General features: G+C 42.2%; 2 long non-coding RNA genes across 2 annotated transcripts; both read left to right on the forward strand.

Annotated features, from left to right (window-relative positions):
- Positions 1–484: 484 nt before the first annotated feature.
- Positions 485–901, forward strand: LOC309513536. The gene is made up of 3 exons (XR_014211463.1): positions 485–563; positions 635–697; positions 795–901. It is a non-coding gene; the product is annotated as an uncharacterized lncRNA (long non-coding RNA).
- Positions 902–1,598: 697 nt separating this feature from the next.
- Positions 1,599–11,755, forward strand: LOC309494792. Its single transcript, XR_014204434.1, has 2 exons — positions 1,599–2,467; positions 8,591–11,755. It is a non-coding gene; the product is annotated as an uncharacterized lncRNA (long non-coding RNA).
- Positions 11,756–12,271: the final 516 nt, after the last annotated feature.

Here is a 12,271-nt window from a genome sequence, read left to right on the forward strand (position 1 = left end):
AAGGGTGACCTGTGGTCGATGGGATTCCAGGGGCAGTTCATCGGACTCAGCAACCAAGACAAGTGGCTTAGTAAAATGTAGGTGTACCATATTAATACTTATGATTTATTGATGTTTTCACTGTTTTTGTCAGTGTTTTAATAAAGAAAATCATCAACACTGTCACCATTTTAAAAAGGCATTTTGAATGCATTTTACAGTCATTGATTCACTTGTGCAGTATGCATGCTGCTTTGACTGCATATGCTGTATACTGTAATCTTATTACTAGTACTCTTAGATGTTCCTAATGTCCTTCTTTATTAGTTGTATTTGTTTAAGAATATACATTGAGTATTGAATATGCATGATTATATTATTGGTTTAATTATCTTGCAGTTGCTGATGGCCACATTGTATTATTGGATCCTCCTGCAACACCACACACTGTCACAGTTGTAAGTGATTATTGTCTTTAGGTTTCTGTTTGCTAGACCAAGCATTCCTTATTTTTACTGTAGGCTGACGATGAAGAGACCACTTCTGCTGTGACAGAAACAGAAAATGTGGGAAGGCCCATAGAGGTATGATGCATAGAATGCATTCCCCCTTTTTTGCATTAGAGAATAAATAAATTGTCATTGTCATTTTACAGAATATGGCAGGAGATTTTAATACAGATGAGGGTCCATCTACCTCCACACAGAATCTTAGCAGTGTAAGAAATGTTCTGCAGTTCTCCTTCCTCATTTAAATATTTGGTCTGTGTTTGTATTACAGACTTTCAGTCATGTTTAATTATTCTGTCTTTCTAGTTGCCTGCCAAAGAGCTGTATAAGGTCCACCTTCAAAAGCAAATCAGAAAAAGTGACATGGAGATGGACCTTATACAGCTTCAAATGGAGGAGAAAAGGCTTAACCTAAAAAATGCCAGACTTGAATTGCTGGAGCACCAGCTTAAGGTGGGAAACAGTATGTGAACATTAATCTGTCATTTGTTGTTGAATGAAATCTAAAGCAATAAATACAAATGTATTTTGTTACAGGAAATAAAGAAACAATGAACAACACTTGACTGTTAACTGGTTTTAATTAAAGTGATTTTGGCAAATCATGTCTCGTACCACCCTGCCATCTCTTTGGTCTACTGGGTTCACTGGGGGTTCCTCTTGGCAATCTTCAAGAGAAGGGGGGGGCCCTCTCACCTCTCAGTGTGGCAATGTTGTGAAGAACAACACAAGCAGCTGTGATGTCACATGCCCTTTCTGGGCAGACCCTGAGCCCACGCAGGCACTGAAACCTGCCTTCAGGATGCCTATGGTCATTTCCACCTTGACCCGTGTTCTGCTGTCGGCCAGGTTGAATTGTGCCTGTGGTCCAGGCTCAGGTTCAGGGTAGGGTGTCATCATATACTGTAGGGCAGACAAGGGTACCCTCTGTCCCCCAGCAAGTCATATAAAGGTAGTTAAAGTGTATAATTGCATAAAAAATAAAAAAAACATTGTGTAAGGCAAAACATACCCTGTTGAAATTTGTGGCACAATGATGACTCCCTAAACATTCTGGCATCATGTACAGACCCTGGCCATTTGGCTTCAACATTAGGGGTTGCATCTGTAATGGAAATTTAACATTTAGATGTGTTCTTTTACCTTAGATGTGTTTTTATTTTCTAGATGTGAATGTTAACAACTTGTATTAAGCTGAACACTTATTTTTACTCATAAGCATTTAAAGGAATATAACCATATAAACTAAAAGTGCATTATTAAAGATGTATAACCAAGTTTTAGAAATGCATTAATGTGTGACAAGCTTGTAAGAACAAGATGTTCTGAGGTTATAAGAGGAGACTAACTAACAAAGGGACAATGTGTACTTTAAGTGACCTTTTGGGTACTTCAAGTGTGAAAAATATGTGCGCAACTTTGATAGAAATAGAGATAAGCCAAATGTGTGAATTTGAGCGGCAGCTAAAAACAGGAACTGGTAAGCAGGCATGGTATTGTCCTGTCTAGATAGAATTTATGTCAGACAAGAGGTCTTGAACAAAGGCGTTTTTCCTTTTAAGGTAAACGAGGCGATCTTTTGAGAGATGCAGTTTTTTTAGGGTGTGTTAAGGGTATATAAGCTTGGCAAAGGAAACTGACTTTTGCCTTTCGCATAGCAGATGCTCTCTGTATGTGAACTGCCAATTTCTTGCAAGAAATAAAAAACATTTTGATACTTTGACTTTTCAAAGGTTTCCACTTGTCTCCTTCCTCCTAACTCTTCGACTAGAATTATTTCCACAACAAATGGCGACGAGGATGGGATCGCAAAACTGATGACCTCCGTGGACGAAGCAATTGACTGATCATCCCAAAGACAGGAAGTCTCTGGCTCCGATACCCCGACGCTAAACTGCAAGGGACGGGAGAATTGTAGATACCACGGCAGGCCTAGGTGGACGCGATCCCGAATAAAAGAACCAAGCTGCAAAAGCACGGTGAGAGAAAATTATTTATGTGGTAAATAAGAAAATTATTTGCGTATTGAATATTTTTCCTAAAAGGGTCAGGAGTTTGGAATAAGCCTGAAAGTAATTTCCAAACAGGGTTTGAGAATAAGCCTGATAGTAATTTCTCAAATGCCATGTGTTAATTGCTTTTCCAAAAGGGCCAGAGTTTGAGAATAAGCCTGATAGTAATTTCTCAACACCAGACGGGTGCTTGTTTGGAATAAGCCTGATAGTAATTTTCAAACATTACAGAGGCACTCGTTTGGGAAAGACCTACATCGACGGATGCAGGCATTTTTGAAAGTCCTATATTGACGAAGATAGGCAGGTGCGTGGTGGCCACGCTGGAGGAGAAATTAACACAGTGAATATAGGGCGTGGTGACCACGCGGGGAAAAGGATTTAAATACGCAAATATAAATACTGTTGAATTAAATCAATAAGATAAATGGGGAACGAAAATTCGAAGAGAGAGGAGGAACAGATTGATTTCTCTAGGAATTCGTATAAAGTCATGGATAAAATAATGGGAACTTGGTATCATGCTTTTGTGCCATTTTTAAAGAAACAATATGGGTTTAACGGGGGTTTAAGTGTGTCACATTTGACTCAAACCAAAGTGAATTGGGTGACTCATATTGTCAAGAAAAAAGACAAAGAACATTACAATAAATGTGGTGAAATCATAGTAAAATGGTTAGAAGAGGCAACACGCAGACAACAAAGACAAGTCTGTCGGGCCATCGCACCATTATACTCTGATACAGAAAGAAAGGATGCATCAAGGAAAGCATTACAGAATCTTAAAAATGATTGTTCTGAGATTGCTGACTGTTCTTCTCCTTTTTTCGGTCAATACGTGAAAATGACGGTGGAGGACGGGACGTATCCGGCTCGTCGCCCACCTGCTCTCAATCCTGCCCTAGAAGGAGCTGCTGCGAGAGGAGCGCAAGCCAGCGCGCCAGCTGAACCGCCGCCCAGATATACTCCGACAGAGGGAGAGAAAGGTGACACATCGTCAACGCGCTCGGGAGCATCATATAAAGAAGGCAAGCGACAGAAATGCAGCAAAGATCTAGAAGAACTACTAAACACAAATATGAAAGACTTAACCTTGCACTCACGAAGACATGCGACAAGAAAACTTAACCAAAGTTCGACCAGGTTTACGGGCAGACGGCATCAAGTGCCGCGACCGAGCCTGCGAAACCATCCAAGAGCCAGCAGACTGATGACTCAGAAACAGAGATAAAGAGTGAAAGCGATGATGACGACGAAGATCTCCAAAATTTGCAGGCACCGATGCTCGAAGTAGCGGGACCAGAAGGAGCACTTCTGGTAATGCGGCCATGGAACCAAGAGGAGCTGAACAAAGCCTCTGCACACCTGCCAAGCATCGAAATAGGTGGGACAAGACTGGGTGCTGATTTAGCTGTTTTTTGCAAAGAATTCAGACCGACTCTTGGTGAACTGCGGAGACTAATGGTTCTGAAATATGGACCAGTGCAAATGGCTAAGTTATCAGAACAATGGCCAGAAGATTCTCGTCTAAAACACATCAATTACGACGATCCAACCAACAGCGACTACACTAAGAAAGTCACTGATATAATCACAGCTTTAAAGAAAGTATTTCCACGCACGATGGACATTCACCAAGTTCGTCAATGTACTCAAGAAAAAGACGAAACTACGGAAGCATATTTCCTGCGACTGAAAGAGTGCTTTGATCGACATGGGGGTATAGACAAACGAGAACCGCCAACGGATCCGGGTGCGGGACTTATGGGGTCTGATCCTTATGATGACTATTTAAGGACTTTGTTCATGGATGGACTGGACAAAGAAATTTCAAAGGCAATTGAAAAGAGCTGTGTCGGATGGCAACTGGCCTCCACAGCAGAAATCAGACGACATGCAAAACATCATGAGGGAATCATCAAGAAGCAAAAAACAGCCAAAACCACCAAGCAAGAAAAAGATCTTTCTCTAGCTCTGCTAGCGCTGCACAAAAGCGAAAACAACAGTCACCGACCAAACCACTATCAACAAAACCAAAGAGGTGGTGGAGGAAGAGGCAGAGGACGTGGTTGGGGAAGAGGTCGACATTTTTCACAAGATCAACAACGTCCAGATCGAGACACTTGTTTCCTTTGTGGACAGAAAGGACATTGGCGTGACACCTGTCCACAGGCAGCCTACAAAACAGAACAGGCAGATTGAGAGGAGGGGGGTGCGAGCAACGGGTTTCCTGTCTCTCCATCAGATAAGTATCATTTTCCTTTTATTTCCGACTCTGCTCTCTGCAATGAAGAAATGCTTGCTAGTGTTTTCTATAAGGCTCATAATTCTTTACCTTTGATAGAAGTAAACGTTCTTGATAAGACATTATTGTTCCTGCTTGACACAGGAGCTAGCAATTCGATAATTAAAGAAACAGAATTGACAAAACCTATTCCACTTTCTGGAAAAACAACTTGTTCCAGAAGTGCAACAGGTCATGTGGTCACAGAACCATTCTCAACGCCGCTTGAGTGTTCAATTGATGAGAAAAAATTTGAACATTGTTTTTTGATTACTCAGACATGTCCAGTTAATCTAATGGGTAGAGATTTACTTTGTAAGCTGGGTGTTTCTGTTCACTGTACCACTCAAGGGCTCTTTGCTGACATGAGGATGTTGCGTGTAGCTACAGGGGAAACCCCTTTGTTTGTCTATGAATGGCAAGTTTCTAACACGTGTCTGACCACAAAAGCTCATGACAGAGTGTTGCCGTCTTCTGAATTTATGAATGACACAGATTTGCACTGCACTTCACATGTCAGCACAGGTCCTGATGATGAATATGCGCAGCGTTGGTTTAATGTTGATGTTGAAAATGTAAAGACAGATTATCTGTATTGGACAAACCACTGGTGTGTTTTGAGTGTGAAACTGACTGGCGAACAGGCAATGTTTTATGACGTGGAAAATGCACAGCCTCATATATCACTGGCCAAACCAGTGAAGGCTGAATGGCGTGACGCAGGTCCCTTCATGGCCAAGTGCCATGAACTGACTGACTGGGTCATAATAGATCAAAAACGAATGATCTGCCAAAGTGAAAGTACCGGGTGGTTCAAACAACCGTGTCATAAAACATTGAGAGGTTTGCGAGCAGTCACAGTGTTGGAAGAGGAAATGACTTTTGGCAGTCTGACATTATCGCACCTCCCTGTCATCCCGGAGGGGTTGGAGGGAGTTCCGAGTTGTCTGTGGGCTAAAGATAAATATGATGTAGGTCTGATTGCAGATTGTGAGCCAGTTCGAATTAAGCCTAAATCTGACTATAGACCAAAGAAAATGCAGTATCCCTTGAAAAAGGAAGCGTTTGATGGCATTACGCCGGTGTTTAATTCTTTGTTGGAAAAAGGGGTCATTGTTGAATGTCCGGACTCGCCTGTCCGTACACCTATTTTTCCGGTAAAGAAAATAAGAGACGCAAACCAGGCTGTAGAATATAGATTTGTGCAGGATCTTAAAGCGGTTAATGACGCAGTAGAGGCCAGAACTCCAAACGTCCCGAATCCTTACACGATCTTAACCCAAATTCCAGCTGACACTAAGTGTTACACGCTGGTTGACATTTCAAATGCGTTCTTCAGCGTTCCAGTGCATCCTGACTCACAATTTTGGTTCGCATTTAATTTCAATGGTAAAGCATACACCTTTACACGATTATGTCAGGGTTATTCTGAATCTCCAACAATTTTCAATGAAGCTTTAAAACGCAGTTTGGAAGATTTGGTACTTCCACCTGGCGTGGCTCTGTTGCAGTATGTGGATGACTTGTTACTTTGCTGTCCAAACGAACAGATCTGTAAGCAGGCTACCATCACATTGTTAACTTACTTGGCAGAGCGGGGCCACAAGGTCAACCCGAGTAAAGTGGCTGTAAATCAAACCAAAGTTACCTTCTTAGGTCACGTGTTGACAGCAAATGGGAAGTCATTATCTGACAAAAGAGTCACTGCCATAAAAAACATTCCTAAACCGATCACAAAGAAGCAAATGATGTCATTTTTAGGAATGACCTCATATTGCAGAACCTTCATTCCTAGCTATAGTGAAAAGGAAGGGCCTCTGTCAGCATTAATTTATGGTCAGGAAATGGCAGCCTCTGACAAACTGACATGGACAGCAGAGGCAGAAAGTGCTTTTTGTGAAATGAAACAGGCATTGCTGAGTTCTCCTACGCTTGGTATTCCAAACCCAGAAAAATCTTTTACGCAGACAGTGGCTGAAAAAGATGGTTACATGTCTTCTGTTTTGTTACAAGACCATGGGGGAAGACTGAGAGCAGTAGGATATTTCTCAACTAAGTTAGACGCAGTAGCGAGAGGACTTCCTGCTTGTCTGAGAGCTGTGGCCGCAGCTGAAAGAGCTGTGGTAGCCTCAAGAGATTTCGTGGGTTTCAGTGATTTAACACTGTTGGTGCCACATGCCGTGTCATTAATTTTATTAGAGCAAAAGACTTCTCACTTATCTGCAGCCCGGTGGCTGAGGTATAACTTTGTGCTGCTAGAAATGCCTAACGTTACTGTTAAACGTTGCAATGTTTTGAATCCTGCGACTTTGCTCCCGACAGAACAAGATGGTGAGCCGCACTGTTGTGTTTCAGCTTTGGAACAGATATGTAGTCCAAGACCAGACTTGATAGACGAGGCTTTACCCAACAGTGACATGATTCTTTATGTTGATGGGTCCTCCAGCAGGGATGACCTTGGCAAAAACAGAGCTGGATATGCAGTAGTTTCATTAACTGAGGTTTTGGAACAACAACCACTGCCGTCACATTTTTCTGCACAAGCTGCTGAATTGGTTGCTCTAACTGCAGCATGCAAATTGGCAAGTGGGCAACGTGTTACAATTTATACTGACTCAAGGTATGCTTTTGGCGTTGTACACGACTTTGGCTCGTTATGGAGACATAGAAAGTTTCTGAAAGCAGATGGCAAGCCGATATTAAATCACCTACTTGTGAGTGAATTGTTGGATGCTTTGCTGCTGCCAAAAGAAGTGGCAGTTTGCAAGTGCCAGGCTCATACTTCGGGTAGTGATAACGTTTCTAAAGGAAACAGAGCAGCAGATTTAGCTGCAAAGGCTGCGGCTCTGCTTCCTGTTCAGATAACCACAGCTGTACGGCTGGATGAGGAATTAGGTGATGTACAAGCGATGCAGCAGCATGCCTCTGCTGATGACAAGAGGAAATGGAGGGAGGCAGGCTGTGTGTATGAGAATGGACAGTGGTGGGGCCCCAATAATAAACCATGTTTACCTTCTCATTTCTTTCAGGCATATGCAAAGCTGACACACGGATTGGACCACACTTCCAAAACGGGAATGTTTACTATTATGAAAACTAACTGGTTTACCAAAGGTTTTTCCACAGTGGCAGCAGATTTTTGCAGCAGATGTCTGATTTGCGGAACTAACAATGTTGGCAGGGGTCAGGCAATGAGACAGGCGGGGCATCCCAGTCCGCCAAGACCATTCTCACATGTAATGCTCGATTACATTGAATTAACACAATCAGACAAAAAGAAGTACTGCATAGTTGCAGTAGATATTTTCTCAGGGTGGGTTGAGGCTATGCCCACAGCGAAAGCAGATGCACAAGGGGTGGCGAAATTACTCCTACAAGAAATTGTCCCACGATGGGGGATTCCTGAAAAATTATCAAGTGACAACGGATCACATTTTGTAAATAGTGCAATTTCGGCAGTTGAAGCATTCCTGGGTACTCCCTGGAAGCATTTCTGTTCCTATCATCCGGAATCAGCTGGATCGGTAGAGAGACAGAACCAAGTTCTGAAAAACAAACTGGTAAAAATTTGTGATGAAACTGGGCTTTCATGGCCAAAGGCCCTACCCATTGCATTGACTTATATGAGAATGAGGAAGAGGGGGCGAGCACAACTCTCACCATTTGAGATTCTGTTTGCACGTCCACCTCACATGGGCTGGGAACCACACAATCCTAGACCACTGCCTGACACCACGCTTTGTGAACATGACATGTTGCAGTATTGTGTTGAACTGGATAAGGTGTTCTGTGATATCTCAAAACAGGTCCAGGCAGCAGCTCCAGAGCCAGCTGAAACAGCCCTGCACAGCATCAGGCCAGGAGATTTCGTGCTGATAAAGGATCTGAGGCGAAAGCACTGGAGAGCAAAGAGGTGGCAGGGGCCATTTCAGGTTTTGCTGACAACTCACACTGCGGTGAAAGTCGAGGAGAGGGCTCCGTGGATCCATGGGACGCACTGTCGAAAAGTGCCAGCTCCTGCGGTAGCTGCAACGGAAGAAGAATCCCATTCACAGCCAACGAGTACTTGACAGGGGTCAGGTTAACCACAGCTGCGTGTCATCCTGTAGGTTACCAACTCGAAAACCATCATCATTGGAGAGAGGACGAATCAATAGTAGAGGACGATTCTGCAATTCTAGGAGTAATCCGTACGGTATCAAGACCTTTGTGGTGTTTTGACGGTGTGGGCATTGCAGTGCACTGTCTAGTAATATCTACCAGACCTGCTCTGAGACCAACAATACATAGAGAAACAGGACTGATATCATTTTCACAAGAACATTTTCTTGCCTGGCAAGGTTGTACTGTGTGGCAATATGTTACTAAATCTTATCCTCTTAACTAGCCTGGCCATAGGCCTAGCACAGGATGGTAGCATAGAGGTGAAGATGACAAAGGGAAAAGGGAGTAAGATAACTGTAATATGTGACCCTATTTCAGCAGCAGGACCTGGGTATAATCCAGACCGTTTAAACAAATGGGGTAAGGCCATGTATTTTTGTAAGGATCCATGTGAATGGCAAGATGTGTACGGAGGTAATCAGGATGCTGTCAGTGGGGGTCTATTAACCAAAGCAGGTTACACCTCATCTGATGGTTCTAACAGTAAGATGATGTCAGATCTTATAAAATTTGAGGAAATCACTGAAAATTTCAAAACTAAACTGAAAGTCACTCTGTCAACAGGAAATGATGGTGCAACTGAGTGGGGAGGAAAATTTTTCTGTGCTTGGTGGACCTCAGGTACTGATACGTATGTTCCAATAGAAATAACAATGGTAGATCCGCCACTGAAAACCCATAGTCTGTCTGAACTGATAACTCATACTAGCATACCGGAAGAAGAGGACGCGGAATTAGAAAAACAGTTTAATTTGAATCATGAAGATACAACTATTACGCATAGTAGAATACAATGCGGGGGCAACAGAGCATGCATGTTAAGTTTGCTTCAACGACAAGCTTTAGCGATTAACCAATCCTGTTGGTGGTGTCTGCGAATGGATAGGACCTGGAGGGTTCATCCATTGCGATTGGCTAATTTAGGAGAACTACTGGGGTTAATTCCGTGTGCTATGTGGAAATTACTGAATGAAGCGAATCCTGACAAGATCAATTCAATGTCTAAAGAGGGGGTCGCGTGTCAGAACCCATCAGAACATAGTACTAGAAACTTTGACAATGTATGGGCAGTAAAACCACAATTGGGGGAGGTGTGTCTATGTAAATTAGAGTTCGACCGAGGGGCGATAATGACTGGTACATCCCACTGTAAAACTACGATAACAATGCATAGTAACAAATGCATAACCTCGGATGGTACGTTTGTTACGTGTCCAGGTGACGACGATGATCTAAGAGAAACAACAGCTGGAACAGTATGGGTCTGCGGTCAAACTGCTTTCCACACCCTTCCTAAGAAATGGATGGGGTGCTGTTATCCAGGACTTTTAGACGTAGGAACGGAAGTTTATTCCCATAAAGAAAATGAAGACGATGAGCGAACCTCTATGAGACAAAAAAGAAGTTTAGCTGATGAAACAATACCTCGGATGTTTCAAGGTACAAAACTTTGGGACCCTTGGACGAGCAGGATATCCATGACCGGGTGGTCTTTCCTTGTCGGGGGAGGCACAGCTGCTAGCTTGCTAAAAATAAATGGCTTAGCCTGGCAGGTATTACGCTTAGCAAACGAGACTGAGGATGCGTTAGGAAAACTGAACACTGAACTTAGAGGCGTGAGGGAGGCCGTGATTCAACATCGTCTCGTTTTAGACATTATCACGTCAGAACGGGGGGGCGTATGCAAAATGCTAGGGACCTCCTGTTGTTTTAATTTGCCTGACGTCTATCAAAATGTAACAGACATAATAGAGCACATGAAAGTGGCCGTAGCCACTCCAGCAGAAATGTCATCCTCACTGGATGTGTGGTTTTCAAGCCTGCAGGGGTGGACTAAATGGGTGATAAGTACAGTTATGCCAATATCATGTTTGATTTTGATTTTGATCTTGATGATCCCATGTTTCATTAATTGTATTCTTACGATCACTGCTAAGGCAGTATCTACCACGATGGTTAGAATGACTGCAGGGGAATATGTCACAATGATACGTAGGGAACCAGAGATTGTGGTTGAGGTAACAGGACCTGAGGATGAAGGATATGGGAATGAGAATGTGCATGAGTTTGACTAAGGAATGAAGTAATCATGGGAAAAATTTACTTGTTGTGAATTACTATGATTGTGGAGAAGTAAATGTCAAATTTTGTGTATGTTCTTTGAATGAACATGGGGTGGAATGTAATGGAAATTTAACATTTAGATGTGTTCTTTTACCTTAGATGTGTTTTTATTTTCTAGATGTGAATGTTAACAACTTGTATTAAGCTGAACACTTATTTTTACTCATAAGCATTTAAAGGAATATAACCATATAAACTAAAAGTGCATTATTAAAGATGTATAACCAAGTTTTAGAAATGCATTAATGTGTGACAAGCTTGTAAGAACAAGATGTTCTGAGGTTATAAGAGGAGACTAACTAACAAAGGGACAATGTGTACTTTAAGTGACCTTTTGGGTACTTCAAGTGTGAAAAATATGTGCGCAACTTTGATAGAAATAGAGATAAGCCAAATGTGTGAATTTGAGCGGCAGCTAAAAACAGGAACTGGTAAGCAGGCATGGTATTGTCCTGTCTAGATAGAATTTATGTCAGACAAGAGGTCTTGAACAAAGGCGTTTTTCCTTTTAAGGTAAACGAGGCGATCTTTTGAGAGATGCAGTTTTTTTAGGGTGTGTTAAGGGTATATAAGCTTGGCAAAGGAAACTGACTTTTGCCTTTCGCATAGCAGATGCTCTCTGTATGTGAACTGCCAATTTCTTGCAAGAAATAAAAAACATTTTGATACTTTGACTTTTCAAAGGTTTCCACTTGTCTCCTTCCTCCTAACTCTTCGACTAGAATTATTTCCACAACACATCACATATTACCTAGTTAGTGGGGACCAGTAATGAGGGTGATTTAATGGTTTAAACACCCAAACATTTAGCACCCAAAAAATCTATTGTCATCTGCACATTGATGCTATGGATTGACTTCCTATTAACATAGTTTCCTTCATTGACTGAAGGAGCTTTAATGGGAATGTGGGTTCCATCAATGGTGCATTGGGAACCCTGAAATTGAAAGTTATATAATTAGAAACATTTAAAATTATTGTGACTGCATACAGTATGAATAAATTAAGTAGTGCTATGTAACTAAAATGGTCTTTCATAGAATACCATAGAATGGACAAACCCGCCACTCTGTGGAATTCCTCTTTAATGACCCTCAGTGGTTTATGGCCAGGGAACTGCACAAAAGTGTGTAGGAACCGTTTGAGTGCAATGTACGAACAGCCCTACACACAGTTGCCTTTCCCACATGCTCTGCATC

The sequence above is a fragment of the Leuciscus leuciscus genome (genome assembly GCF_965113295.1).
Source record: "Leuciscus leuciscus genome assembly, chromosome: 1".
Classification (NCBI taxonomy): domain Eukaryota; kingdom Metazoa; phylum Chordata; class Actinopteri; order Cypriniformes; family Leuciscidae; genus Leuciscus; species Leuciscus leuciscus.